Below are 13,291 nucleotides of genomic sequence, written 5' to 3' on the forward strand. Positions count from 1 at the left end.
TTAGACACACACACACACGCACACACACACACACACACACACACACACACACACACACACACACACACACACACACACACACACACACACACACACACACACACACACACACACACACACAAACACACACACACACACACACACACACACACACACACACGGAAGCCGTTTTTGTATTAACTCTTCAAACACTCAAAAGCCATGGATTTCTTCAAGAGGACGCACGGGAAGAGGATGTCCGACTCTAGTGAGACAGAGGAGGAGGGAGGATGGACAGAACTACAATGTGAGACGGAGGAAATCAAAAAGAGTGAAAAGCCAAAACAACTGCAACTCAAATCAGAACAGCAAATGAGCACATGATAATCTGGTCAGTGGCACCCAACATCATGGGGTAGAAAAAGAGACTATTGATGTTGGTTGGGAGAGTGGGAGATGACTTTGTGAGCCTCTTTGCACCTTGGACCAAAAGAAAAGAACAAATCTGCACCAATCCAAGCTCAACTAAAGATGGTTGATAAGATATTTTCTCATTTTGTATGGAGACTACATTTTTTTTTTTTACCTTTTTATAGCCTTTTTTTTGTATAACATATTGTTATTTGGACCTTGAGTCTGTAATGCAGTTTGACCTGAACTGTGTCAAATAAAACTAGACACAATAGAAGTCATTGTATACATCTGCAGAACAGCAACTCTTTTGCGAATGGATACTTGCCTTGACATTTTATGTCTGTTTTTAATAAAAGCATTAATTTCCGTTACATCACAGATTTTCACAATAAGGAAGCTGAATCTTTTATAATATCTACAGACAGTATGTTAGAATCAAGTGGAAACCTCCGGCCGGGGGAAATTGAGCTGATATGGAAGTGCTAAAACCTGCTGTTCATAGAGTGTCCACTTGAAGTACTGGAAACCATGTAAGCACTTGTGAAAAAGAAAAACTGAGTTTTACAGCAAAATAAACATGTTTACAGTCTGATAAAAAAAAAAAACAAATCTAAATAGCAAATTTTATTTAATAGCTTGCACAGTTCAGGGATTGTATTTTCTTATGACTCAGCAGTTCCCAAGATATCAAGATTATGAGTTTGCATACTCAAAGACACAGCTGTCAAAGCCTGCCTCAACTCTGTTAAGCTAGGTTAAGTTTAGTATTTCCAATATTACACCAAATCTAAAAACTGCTCCAATTACAGATGGACAATGTCACAGACACTTTGTCTATGTATTCTGTAGTTCATGATTAGAATGGATGCCACAGGTGTTCACGGACCATGGAGGCATAATATCTAATACTGAATGAGAGACGACCAACCCTACCACTGAGCCACAGCTGCAAGTGTTTCCTTTCCTTCTCTCCATGCTCCCTGTTATCATAGTTAAATCTCATCATAATGATTTATGTTCATTTTCAAAGGAGTTTAGATTTAATCAGTCATTTCAAGTCAAGACTGATACAAGCGTACTGCAGTAGGGACAGTGAGAGGAGGACAAACATCACAAGAAGAGTTGTTCAACTTTCTAGGGGGGAATCTGTCAATCCTTCCTCTCCTATTTCTTAAGTTTCAGCTTTGCAGTCAAACTCCCCCCAACTTCTTTTTTTAAAGGCTGACAACCTGAGGGATCTTTGACATTTTATTTATAGGTTTAATACGTGTTTAAAGTTAGCAGAAGGGGTATGATGTCAGGGCCGTGGCTTAACCAGCTATCTCTCCTCTACATCTGCCTTTAGCACTGGACGTCAGCCTTCAATGAGGACATATTTTGGCGTCATGTCTAAGGGTAGGAAGATGGAGGCTCATTGTTTGTGTAAATGTATAGCCAATAATAACACCCATTACTCATAAACATTCATTCAAAAACAGAGACTAAGTGATGCTTATGATTACGTTGAACCTACTGCACAGTGAAACGGCTCTTTGATACGGGGGCAAACAGTAATAAGGCCCCTTGGCAGGCTGCCAGGTTAAGTGCAGTTTTCACATTGAGAAGCAGCTGGTGAACTGCTCCTGCTGCTGCTCTTGTTGCTGTTGTTGTCGTCCCTGTGGTGACGACGTGGTCCTGAGGAGGCCAGCTTTACTTGTCATCTCCTAGGAAAGCAGACAAGCATAAACACACTCACGCACACAATGAGCTGTAATGCAGGTTTCCGTGGGTGTGTCCCCAGCTGCTTGGAGGATCTGACGCACTTCCACTAAACCCTCCCCCCCAGTGGAGGACGTGTGTCCCGCAGGTCTCCATTCATTCAAGGTGAGATGCAGATGACATGACAAGTTGCTGCCATGACAACAGTTGGTTGGGTAAAGCCGTGCGGCATGAGCCTACATGTTGGCTGATAATGAAATTGCCCCTCCTTCTAGTGCTCTCCCTCTTTTGCTGGAACAGAAGAAAAACATGGCAGCTGTCATGGACACGGTGTTCCAATGTTGTGTACTGTATCATCACAATGTGGCTTTTGTTGGTTTTTAATGCAGATCTTCAGATCAGGTGTCTATGTCTCCTCCATCAATATTCAACCAAACCACTGCAGCTGATTTCTCCCTGCTTGTGAGAGCTGTTTCACCTGACGTATGGCTTCTACTCTCTGAGTCTTTGAGGGTTGAGCTCCATGTATTGTTGTTTCCAGAATCAGACACAGTGTAATTTAGATGTTCGCTTGCCAAAGATTGATAAGCCCGCTCTTCCCAACCCTGTCCTGATGTGATGCATGAATCGAGGCGTGATTGGCATGTGGTGAGAGAACATAAGCCAAAAAGAAAACACAAGAACAAAGTGTTTGTCAAATTAGTCTATCATCCCCCAAGCAGCTAATGTATTTGATATGATAATTATGTTTATTTGTTTTCCAGCTACTTGTTACACTAATTAGACTTTAACAAGCTTATTAAGACAAGGTCTGCACGGGAGAGACACTATGTTTTCATGATTGTACTCATGCAAGTTTTCCTTCTTTTAAAGAAATGCAGCATTTAGAGCTCTATGTATGCTTATATCAAATAAATGGGATGATTTGACAAAAGAGGGGAAACTAGAGCAGTTTCTTCATCTCATAAAATATGATCTTATGCATTGATGAAAAGTATTATTTATAGATTTTATTTCCTCTATTTAGTGCATCCCCCCTGCAGTAAACATATTCTCTTCAGATAAGACCGTACATTTATGGTGACATTTAAAAGTAGTCACTACCCCCTCATCTGCCCATCCATTGTCAGAGTCCTCCGTGGCCTATAATGAGAACGTACACGCCCAGGCCGTTATAAATAGTACGTGTCCTGGTTAAATGCAACACCTCTCTTTGGGTGCTGCGTGATTCAGTGTGATTCATGCCAGCGTGTGTTCTCTCTGTTCTCACAGATGAGCTGGATGACCGAAAAGAGAGGGGAGGAGATAAGGACTGTGATGGACCACTGGTGAATGTGTGTGTATATGTGTGTGTGTCTGTGTGTGTGTAGGTTGTGTCACGTGTGTAAGTGGTAAATTGAACAAAGAAAAAGGAAAAAAAAAAAAGAGGAAGAAATGGAAAGATTGAAAGTGCCCAGCTGAAGTGCTAAATTTGTCAGCCCACTTTTGAGCCCACTTTCAGAGAAATCAGGCCTACTTGAGAGAGGAAGAGGAGAGATTTTCCTTCACAGTGAGTTATAATGGTACATCTGTAAAGTGTGTAAGTGTGCGCGCGTGTCTTCTACACGTACACGTGCCCGATTATGCGTGCATGTGAGGACAGGTGCAACCACACAAAGAACAGGGGATCCTTGTTATCACGCTGCTGGTATTTTCCAACTGTGCCTGCATACTGTACATCACCTCCTCATTGGCCGTGATAGACGTCGTGATTGAGTGATGGACACCTATTTAATTGCTCCCTGCTGGCTGTTGTTTATGTGCCAGCAAGGTAGGAGGGAGCAGGATGAGCTAATAGACTGATATGAGGACACATACTGTACTGAACACTTTGTGCAGCTCTTTGCACAACTTAATACACTGCCTGCTTGTTTAGTTACTAATTATTTACTCTGATATCACTCTGCTGTGTGCATGTTTGTTCATGTATGTGTGTATCCATGTCTGTGATTTCTTGCGCACACCAGCTCTCAGTGGCCATGTGGGTGTGTGGTGGGTAGCTCAGAGTTACATTAATAGCCAAAGGGCAGGCAGGCAGGCAGGCAGGGAGGGAGGGAGGACATAGACAGGAAGGGGAAATACAGTTTGCTGGTCGCCCACCACTTCCTGTGTGTCTCCTACACACACAGCCCACGGACCAGAGCTGCTTCTAAAACCAGTTTGTGTGCTTGCAGAGCAACAGAGATAAGGCAGAGGCAAAGGTAAACATGGTGACAAAGGGGTGAGGAATGCCACTTGCAAAATAGTGATGGGTTTGTCACTATAGGGAGGTTATGCAAGTTACTGGAAGCAGCCTGCCCACAGTGCCATACCCTTTTTAACACTTGCCAAGTGTTTGCAGTGAGGCAATCTACAAGTGTTACAATGACAAAGCAACAGCAGATAACAGATCGCTCTTGAAATGATGAGCTGTATGCTGTTCTATCATCTCCTCACACAATTACAGCCTGGTATCTCTGTTCACGGTTAATGTAATCCACGAGAACTTCAGTCTGGATTTAATGTCACACTGAGGGTACAGTCAACAGCATGCCAAATCAGAGATAACAAAGTGGGTTGCAGTACTGAGGCACATCCAGCAGAGGTCCTTCTCTCATTAAGTGTTTCAAGTATTTATGTTGAAGTGGGGATCAGCAGTGAAAAGAAACCACAACAATTCAGTGAGTCCACTATTTCAGCTGTGTCAGACTAACAAGGAACAGATTCCTTGAGCATGCAAAGTGTATTGTAGAATATTTTGGAGCACTTCTATCAGTGTTATTATTTGGGACCCTTTTTTTTAACCATTCTAAAGAGTCCAGACTGCCAAGCAGTCACCCACGTCTGCGGACAGATCGGATTGGCCGATAAGAAGCCCCTGGTTTGCACACATACTGTGCTCTGGTATGAGGCAACCCCTCCACTACCCCCACCCCACCCCTGCCCTTCTGGGATCCCACATCCCCATTGAACTTTCCACCCACTCACCGAGGAATGTGGAGAGCAGAGAGTGAGGGGGAGAGGGCTCTGCGAGAGGAGGCAGAGATGGGGGATATGAGGAGAAGAGAGAGGAGGGATAGGGTGCCAAAAAAGGAAAAGAACAGAAAGGATGAGGGCAGAAATTTTAGTACGCTGGTGATCAAAGTCCTGCATGCTTAAACCAAGACACGCTGGCCTGTTCTTGTGGTAAATAAGATGATGTGGGGACAGGGCTAAGGCAAAGCTTGCTATGACACATCCTGGCTGTAAAAGGGGGCTGGTCTGCTCAAGGTTTTCCATTTCCACTAAGACATTGGCATGTCACACACGAACACACGTGCACACAGTGTTCCATGCACATACACGTGAAAAGTCATGAATATATATAATTATCTAAAGACGTAGCCTGACGTAAGTGTCTTTTTCATAACACCGATTTAATGTATTGTCCGTGTGTTTGTTTCCGTGTCCCTGTCATGTTTTCCTATTGTGAAAACCTGTTTGTGCCACATGACATCACAAGCCCTCAGGTGCTCGTTTCACTTTGTTTTTGCCACCGGTCTTGTCAACAAGTTGCTTATGCGTCCCTCTGCCCCTGTTTTTTTTCTCCTCTTTCTGCAGACTTTCTCAGAGGACCTGTGCACTGATGAAAGCAGGTGCCTCGGTACGCCTCTCATTGAATTAGGAATTCCGCAGCGTAAAGTGGTGGCATTGTTGATGAAAGGTTAGAGCTGCTTCAAATTCTCCCACTAAATGAAAAGGCCCTCTCTCCAGCGGTTGTACAAAAAGAGGGATGACATTTTGGTTGCATCAGCTGTATATCTAGAGTGTCTGCAGCAAAATGCCAAAACGATCAAAGCCAAATAGGGAGGATAATACACACAGAGAGCACCTAGGTACTCTTTGTTAGGTTATCTACCCACAAACCTGAGTCAGAGCTCATACAAAGTCATTACGCCCCTGAGTGATAATTCTGTGAATGCTCTCCATTTAATGATAAACATTTACATGGTGGTAGAGAAAGGAGTTTATCAGGTCTTTGCATTAGGGATTAAGGTTCAGTGGGTGAATCAGTGTCTGCTCAGGAGTAGGATGGAGGATTGAATACTCAGTGGGTGGAACATGAAGAGATTTCATAAGAGGAGGCAGGTGGTGGTGGCGCAAGACATGAAAGTTCCTCTCCTCCTCAGGATCAGTCTCAACATCTCGGCCTTTGTATCTTGTCTTCCTTTGCTTACAGCTACTCAGACCTTTGTGACATATGGCAGATGCAGCAGATGGACATCTGAGGTGTATGCAGGATAAGACAGACTACACAGAATATGATGGTTTTTCAGAGCTGCTGTACAGGAGCCAGTCCTCACATTATTCTTAGGCTGTAATAAAAGCCATAGTTGTTTACTAAGCCTCAGACTGTGTTGCGTTGTTGGTCTTTACATTATCAATCAATAAATCAATCAATAATTCAATCAATCAATCAACTTTAATTTGTGGAGCCCTTTACAACACGCAAGGTGACCAAAGTGCTTTCCATCAAAATCAACATCAGGACACAACAATTGAAATTCAACATAATGACTATAAAAGCACTCAGAAAGCGCAGACCTCCGCCAAGCATACTGTGATTGTCCCCAACACTTTAGTCCTACTTTAATGTTGTACTCCCTTTCAGCAGACTGTCTGCTACAATTTGGTGTTAGTTGCAGGTTTGTACCATAATTTGTTTCCTCACAGTGTTGAAAATTGTGATGACCCAGTAAATATTTCATATTCCAGATTAGTATCCAGAATATTGTCAGTATCTGGCTCGTACTTTTACATCCGTCCGAAATGATGGTGACCTTGTCTTGTTTTGTTTTGCAAAGCAATCAGACCATTTATTATGGAGTTATATACATATATGGTGAAAATGTCCCTATCTCACAATGATAAAGAATCCTTCTAAAAAGTCCTGGATGCAGACATTGATCCAGATCACCTCCAAAATTTGATTACTTCTTCCTTATCCCATTTTGAACATTTCCTGAAAAAAAAAAAATCATCAATTTCCGTTCGTTACTTTTTGATTTATGTTGTTCACAGACAAACAAACCGACAAACTTTCCCAAAAACACAACCTTCTTGGCGGAGGTTACAATATAATACAACTAAAATGGCAAGACTATCTCACCCAAGTACTGTATTTTTAAAGCCAGTCTGAACAAATAGACTTTAAGCCTGGATTTAACTGGTCCAAAGTCAGTTTCGGTGTGACTTTCAGGGGGTAGCTTATTCAAAAGCCTGGGCCCAACAACCAAGAAAGCCCAATCACCCCAGTGTTTAGTCCTTGCTCTTGGGACTTCAAGCAAGAGCTGGTTAGGGGACTGTAAGGCCCCAGTGTTCCAAACACACACTAAGGCCCCGTTTACACGACAACGTTTCATCTGAAAACGTTAATACGCAGTGAAAACCCCGTGAAAAAAAATCTGCATTTACACGGAAACGCTGATGGACTGAAAATGCTGTAGTAAGCATGCCAGGCCTGTCGTCGGCGCTATAACTGTCTTGTCCAGAAGCCGCTATTGGGAGATCTCCACCGATCATCTGGTGTATTGGGGAATACTAACTTAAAAAGTGGAGCAAAAGATGCACATTTTGTATGAAGACAGACAGATACAGCAGATTGAGAAGCACAAGCACAACACGGTAGTTCGCGACGATCGTAACAACGGTACTGTTGTCCTGTTGTATGCGCGCGAGGCGAAGTGTGATGTCAGCGTTTCATCTGAAAACGTCGGCTTACTGTTTACCCGGCAATGGTGTCGGCAACGTTTCAGAAAAATCCCACTCTGGAGGCCGTTTTCAAAAGTTTGCATTTTAGACCGGCTGAGACGCTGTTTCCGTGCAAACACGAGGTTGGAACGCAACAAAGCTTTTGCATTTCACCCTATAACCGTTGTCATGTAAACGGCCTCTAAGATGGTCGGATAGGGAGGGGCAAGGCCATTCAGGGCTTCAAAAACAAAGCAACATTTTCAAATCGATTCTAAAAGAAAAAGGGAGAATTACACAGTGGCTTCCATATTTGATGCCATGTCCTGCCTCTTGAGAATCCTCTTATTCCCATTTTTGTTCAATAGGAAATGCTTAATGCAATGAGCAAACAAGTGATTCATACAACGTATTTTACTTACGAAAAACACAGTCCAGAGTTGAATCTCTTGAAAACAAAACCTTCTGTTGCCATGTAAACTAGCATTATGGGGGATCAGTGGTGGTGACATCACAGCCCTAGTCACACATGCGTATTACGACCCCAGTCAAATAGCCATGGATGAGTCAGAGGACAATAACAAACAAAACAAAGATGGACTACAGAGCTGGGTTATTAATGCATCTTCAGCAAGTTGTAGACCTCCTGCATTCCCTTTCATTTTCATATTTTGTTGTACTCTTCACTGGTGTTGAATACTGCCAACCACTAACCTGACATGGTTACTCACCTGTTTTAAGTCGTTTTTGCTGATCAATGTGCAGACAGATACACACACACACACACACACACACACACACACACACACACACACACACACACACACACACACACACACAAACCTATATATATATATATATATATATATATATATATATATATATATATATATATATATATATATATATATATATATATATATATATATTTATATATGGATGTATGGATGGATGTATGTATGTAAGTAAACAAGTGTAAACAAGCCATATTTGGTGTTAAGCTCCCAAAATTTCCAGCAGTTCATATCTGACAGACACCAAACATTCGTCCACAATAAATAAATAAATAAATTACATAATAATAATTATTTAAAATAGAAATAAAATAAATACTTGGGCCAATGTAAGGAGAGCCAGGAAGACATAAATCAATACCAACAAAGTGGCAAAAGACAGAGACAAAAAGGGAGGTAAACACAAAGAAAAAAAAAAACACAAGGATGGTAGCAAAATGTAGAAATTTCAAAAAGGAAATAGAAAAAGTGTCAATTATTTATTTTTTTTACAATAGAAATCAGGCCAAAAATGCGGCAACACATTTTTCACATAAAACAACTTAACTAGAAGTAGATTGAAATAACTCTTTAAATGATGAAACAAAGCAGTTTCTCAGACAGCCTGAACTTAAAAGGTCATGTGCTCTACGTTTAGGTAGTCTCTAGAGTTTTCATCCTGATGTTAAAGTGATAACACTGTTGGAGTCAAGTAGTCTTGGGTATGCAACAAGGATCATGTGAGGATATGAAGGGCTGGGTATTGTTCTTGCTCTCTGCTTAGGTCAGAAGATACCGTGCCACGATCTCTCTTTATTACTCATTGTTTAAAAAGCCGACATGCAATCTCCTCATCAACAATGAGCAGATAGTATCATGCTATGACTCCAGCACTTCATGTTTGCGCCTCTTTTCAGCCTGCTACACCCCACAAAATGGAGTCATCAGGCTAGAGGTCTGGTCATATATAAGGGTTATCAGAGGAACATGATGTCGAAAGGTAAACTTGGGCTCTCCGCTCGCCCGGCAGGCAGACGGGGCTGGGAGGCAGCGCAAACAGAATGGATGTATTTGCTTTTCATGTGAAAATCAATGGACCCAGACAGATGGCGGTTTGTTTCCTCACTATTTACTCCCCGGCTCCTTGACAAATGTCCTCGACGCCCCTCCTAGGCTGACGCTGCACAGGTAAGCAGAGAGCCATCCTTTCTTCTCTCCCCCAAATGGATGACAGATGTGCAAGCTACCGCCCTGTTCCTCTATCTCCTCTAAAGCCACGTCCATTCCTTTACGTTGACCAAGCTACAGCAAACAAACTTGAACTTGTTTCAAAGGAAAATGTCAACTTGTTTAAGATGCTACTGCATCTGGAACAACTTGTCGTCTCCATCATCATGATAAAACATTCAGCACATTCACAGAGACAAAATGTTCCACCATGAACAAACACAAGGCCTTCATTCTTACAGTAGGTTTAATGAGTCATAAAGGACAGACACTGTCTATGGTCTATTACATTCAGAGATAGATACTGATGAATACATGAGCAGTAGCTCATATGAGCCATATCTGTAATGACTGATCCCAGAGAAACGGCTGATTTGACCTGGATTATGTATGAGGTTTAGGTGTGAGAGAGGAGACGGATGAAAAACATATCATCATTCTTTGCTGAGGATGAGTCTTGAATGACTCAGACAAATCAGAACAATTGAATTATGTATTCAAACAAAAGGAACAGCATCTCTTCATTCCAGGCAAAAAAGAAAAAAGAGAAAGAAATCATATTTTAATATCAACACGCCCACTCTGAAGCCATTTTCCCTGGACACATATTTACACAAATTGCCTTTACTGGAATCGGTTTCAGCTGGGAGTGAGTGTGAATATTTTTCCCGCTCTCAGTCAGAACAAACTCCAGCTCCGGAGGCAGGAATGATCCTCGCTGGAATCAGACCGAGGTCCGCACTGCTGAATCTGTGGGTTTTAATAGAGCCTCATGTGGAAACAGACTTTCCCTCTGCTGCTTTGGGAGATATTTTTAGTCAGTTAGACAGTGGCACTTCTGCTCAACTAGACCAAGACAGCTCAGAAGGTAAATTCTCTGATTTAGAGTTTTTCTCTCTTTTTTTTCTTCTCTGAAACATAAAAGCTGTCTCCACTTTATTCGTCCTTATTTTGCAAGAGAAAGTAGGGTGAGAAATATCGAGGGGGTGGGTGCTGGCTAAAGCCAGCATTCCAGCTCGACCAGAGTGGAGCAGAGGTCATGCGGGTAAAGAGCATGGGTGGAGGTGTGGGTGTTGCGGTGGCGGTAGTGCAGGGGTGTAGTAGAGTTAAAGAGCAAAGAGCAGTTCCTGATTCCACAACCCTGAGCTCACCACCTTTAAGCACTACTGCCGCCAGCCACTCCTTTTACTCCTTCACACCATCCTCTTTCCTCTCCTCCCACTCCCCACCCCCTCCACCTACATCGTGGCTCTCCATCTGAGGTGTTAACTCTTTGTTGGGCTCTTCCAGAGCGGTTGGCATGGGATGATGATTTTCATGGAAGCTTTGGGAAGAGGCGTGTGTGCTGCTATGGATCCTTACTGGAAGTGAAGGCGTGATTGCGGTTAGAAGACAGAATGATTCACTGAACAAATGTTTTTTTCATCACTTTGCCACACTGAATGAGCCACCTGGCAATTAACCACTATGACCTGGCATGACGTACACATCAGCACACACACATACACTGATGCACTGGATCAATCAGTAAGAAAAGATGCAACAGTGTAGACTGAGGAGGAGCCCTGGATTGGTCATGCCTGTGTGTAACCCATAAACACTGGGTTTAGTTCAGCCACGCTAAATCGTGAATGTCGGCTGTATGAGCTTTAAAAACAATACCAGATTAGTGATAAAGCCATCTGTTACTGTGTCATCCCATTTTGTAACCAATGCCTGTCCACAATAGAGCATTATTTCAGCAAATAATGAGACTTATTAAGCTGGATTGGCAGGTGAATACAGGAATATCGCACAGACAGCACAAATACGTCACTGGGGAGAAATAATATCCAAATAAGGACGGGCTCAGAAGAGGAGCATGGCGTGGAAACGTCTTAGACAAGCATTACCTGGAATGAGCTGGGCAGGGCTCAGGAGGTAGCTGCTATCACACTTCACTTCTGTATTTACACGACACAGAAGAGTGTGAGCCTTTGTGTGTGTGTGTGCATTACACAATACATGCCGCAGACAGTGACATTTGAATGTGCTGAGTGTCCTTTTGGTAGGGAACACACAGGTGACGTGTACTCAGTGGAAAAAGATGACCTTATGATAGATCACCAGGTTGTGTCTTTCTCTTTACTTCTTCTCTCTCCAGCCCTGTCACTGTCCTTTGTCTCATTCCTACCCCCCTCATCTCTCGCCCACGCTACCTTGTACACTCTCTGACGCTGTTTAATAAAATAAACATAGTGCTCACATGGCTACATATTGTCCTCTGGCTGCTGGGGGCTATAAAAAGATCCACTTGGCTGCATTTATTTTTCAATGAATCTGGGCCGTGCCTCCTCCTCCTCCTCCCCTGCTTGTGCTCTGCAGGATCAGGTGGTATATGATTAAGGGCGCTATTACAGTTAGGCAGCTCTTGACTTTCCTCCGTAACCTCTGCTGGCATAATGTACTCTCATGTGTTTGAGTTCCATTTGAACTTCAAACCATCCTGCCATCCCGAGCACGCTGATGAAAAATGTCCACCTTTAGAGAGCAAGTGCAAGTGTAATTAGCAGGGAAAAGTCAAGGGGGTCCTTCAATGTAAAGACATAAACCATGGCACATTTGTGTTGCATGGTGGTAACAGTGATGCTTCCTATTTCTTCATTTCCTATTATCCTGTTGTGTTACTTATTCTTACTTTTGTTTTCTCAAGAGAGAGAAAAAGAAGATGGTTAATGAACTTGTTTCGTTGTGCATCTGTGTGAACTTCTGTGCTGTCGGTTGTTGCACGGCTGCGATTCACACACAGAACGGAGGATGTCAATGTAAACACAGTCAGTCAGCTCAAAGGAATGTGTGAGGCACGCAAAAAGCCCTGGGGACAAAGTCCAAAAGACAAAAAAGGAGGGGCGATTGGGGAGGGGGCAGAGGAGAAGAGAGTGGGTAAAGAGAAAATTAGGTGAAGAGGAGAAGAAGGAAACACAAGATGGTGTGAGAAGTTGAGAAAAAGAGTGGGAGAGGAAACAGATTTTGAGGAGTAAAGAGGAGGATGTGAAAGCAAAGAGAGGAGAGGATGATGAAAAGACCAAGATGGGAAAAGTGGAGGGGGAGACAAGAGCTGTATTCATGTATGCACAAAACTCCTAAAAGCAGGGCGTCATGTGGGAGTGCAAAAGGCCAACAGTTTTCTCCCCAACAGTACTCGTACATTTTCATGTGTGTGAAATTTTGGCTAGTCAATGTTAGAATGTTATGAAAAATTAACTGTGGAGGTGGGTGTTGGGGGTGCATAGTAAGGGGGAAAAAGACCAAGGGAAGAAGGAATGAGTTCTGGAGTAGAGAGTAGGAGGGAGTGGGAGGAAGAAGAGGGAGGGAGTGGGACCTCATCCTGCTGGCTGAGATGAAGCAAAAGAGGAGGAGGATGTGGAGGAGGTGGATTGGGATAGAAGAATAAAGGGGGTGAGGGTACCGGA

Source organism: Halichoeres trimaculatus, unplaced genomic scaffold (genome assembly GCF_033239565.1).
Source record: "Halichoeres trimaculatus isolate MK-OKI-2021-1 unplaced genomic scaffold, fHalTri1.1 fHalTri1_scaffold_4, whole genome shotgun sequence".
NCBI lineage: Eukaryota > Metazoa > Chordata > Actinopteri > Labriformes > Labridae > Halichoeres > Halichoeres trimaculatus.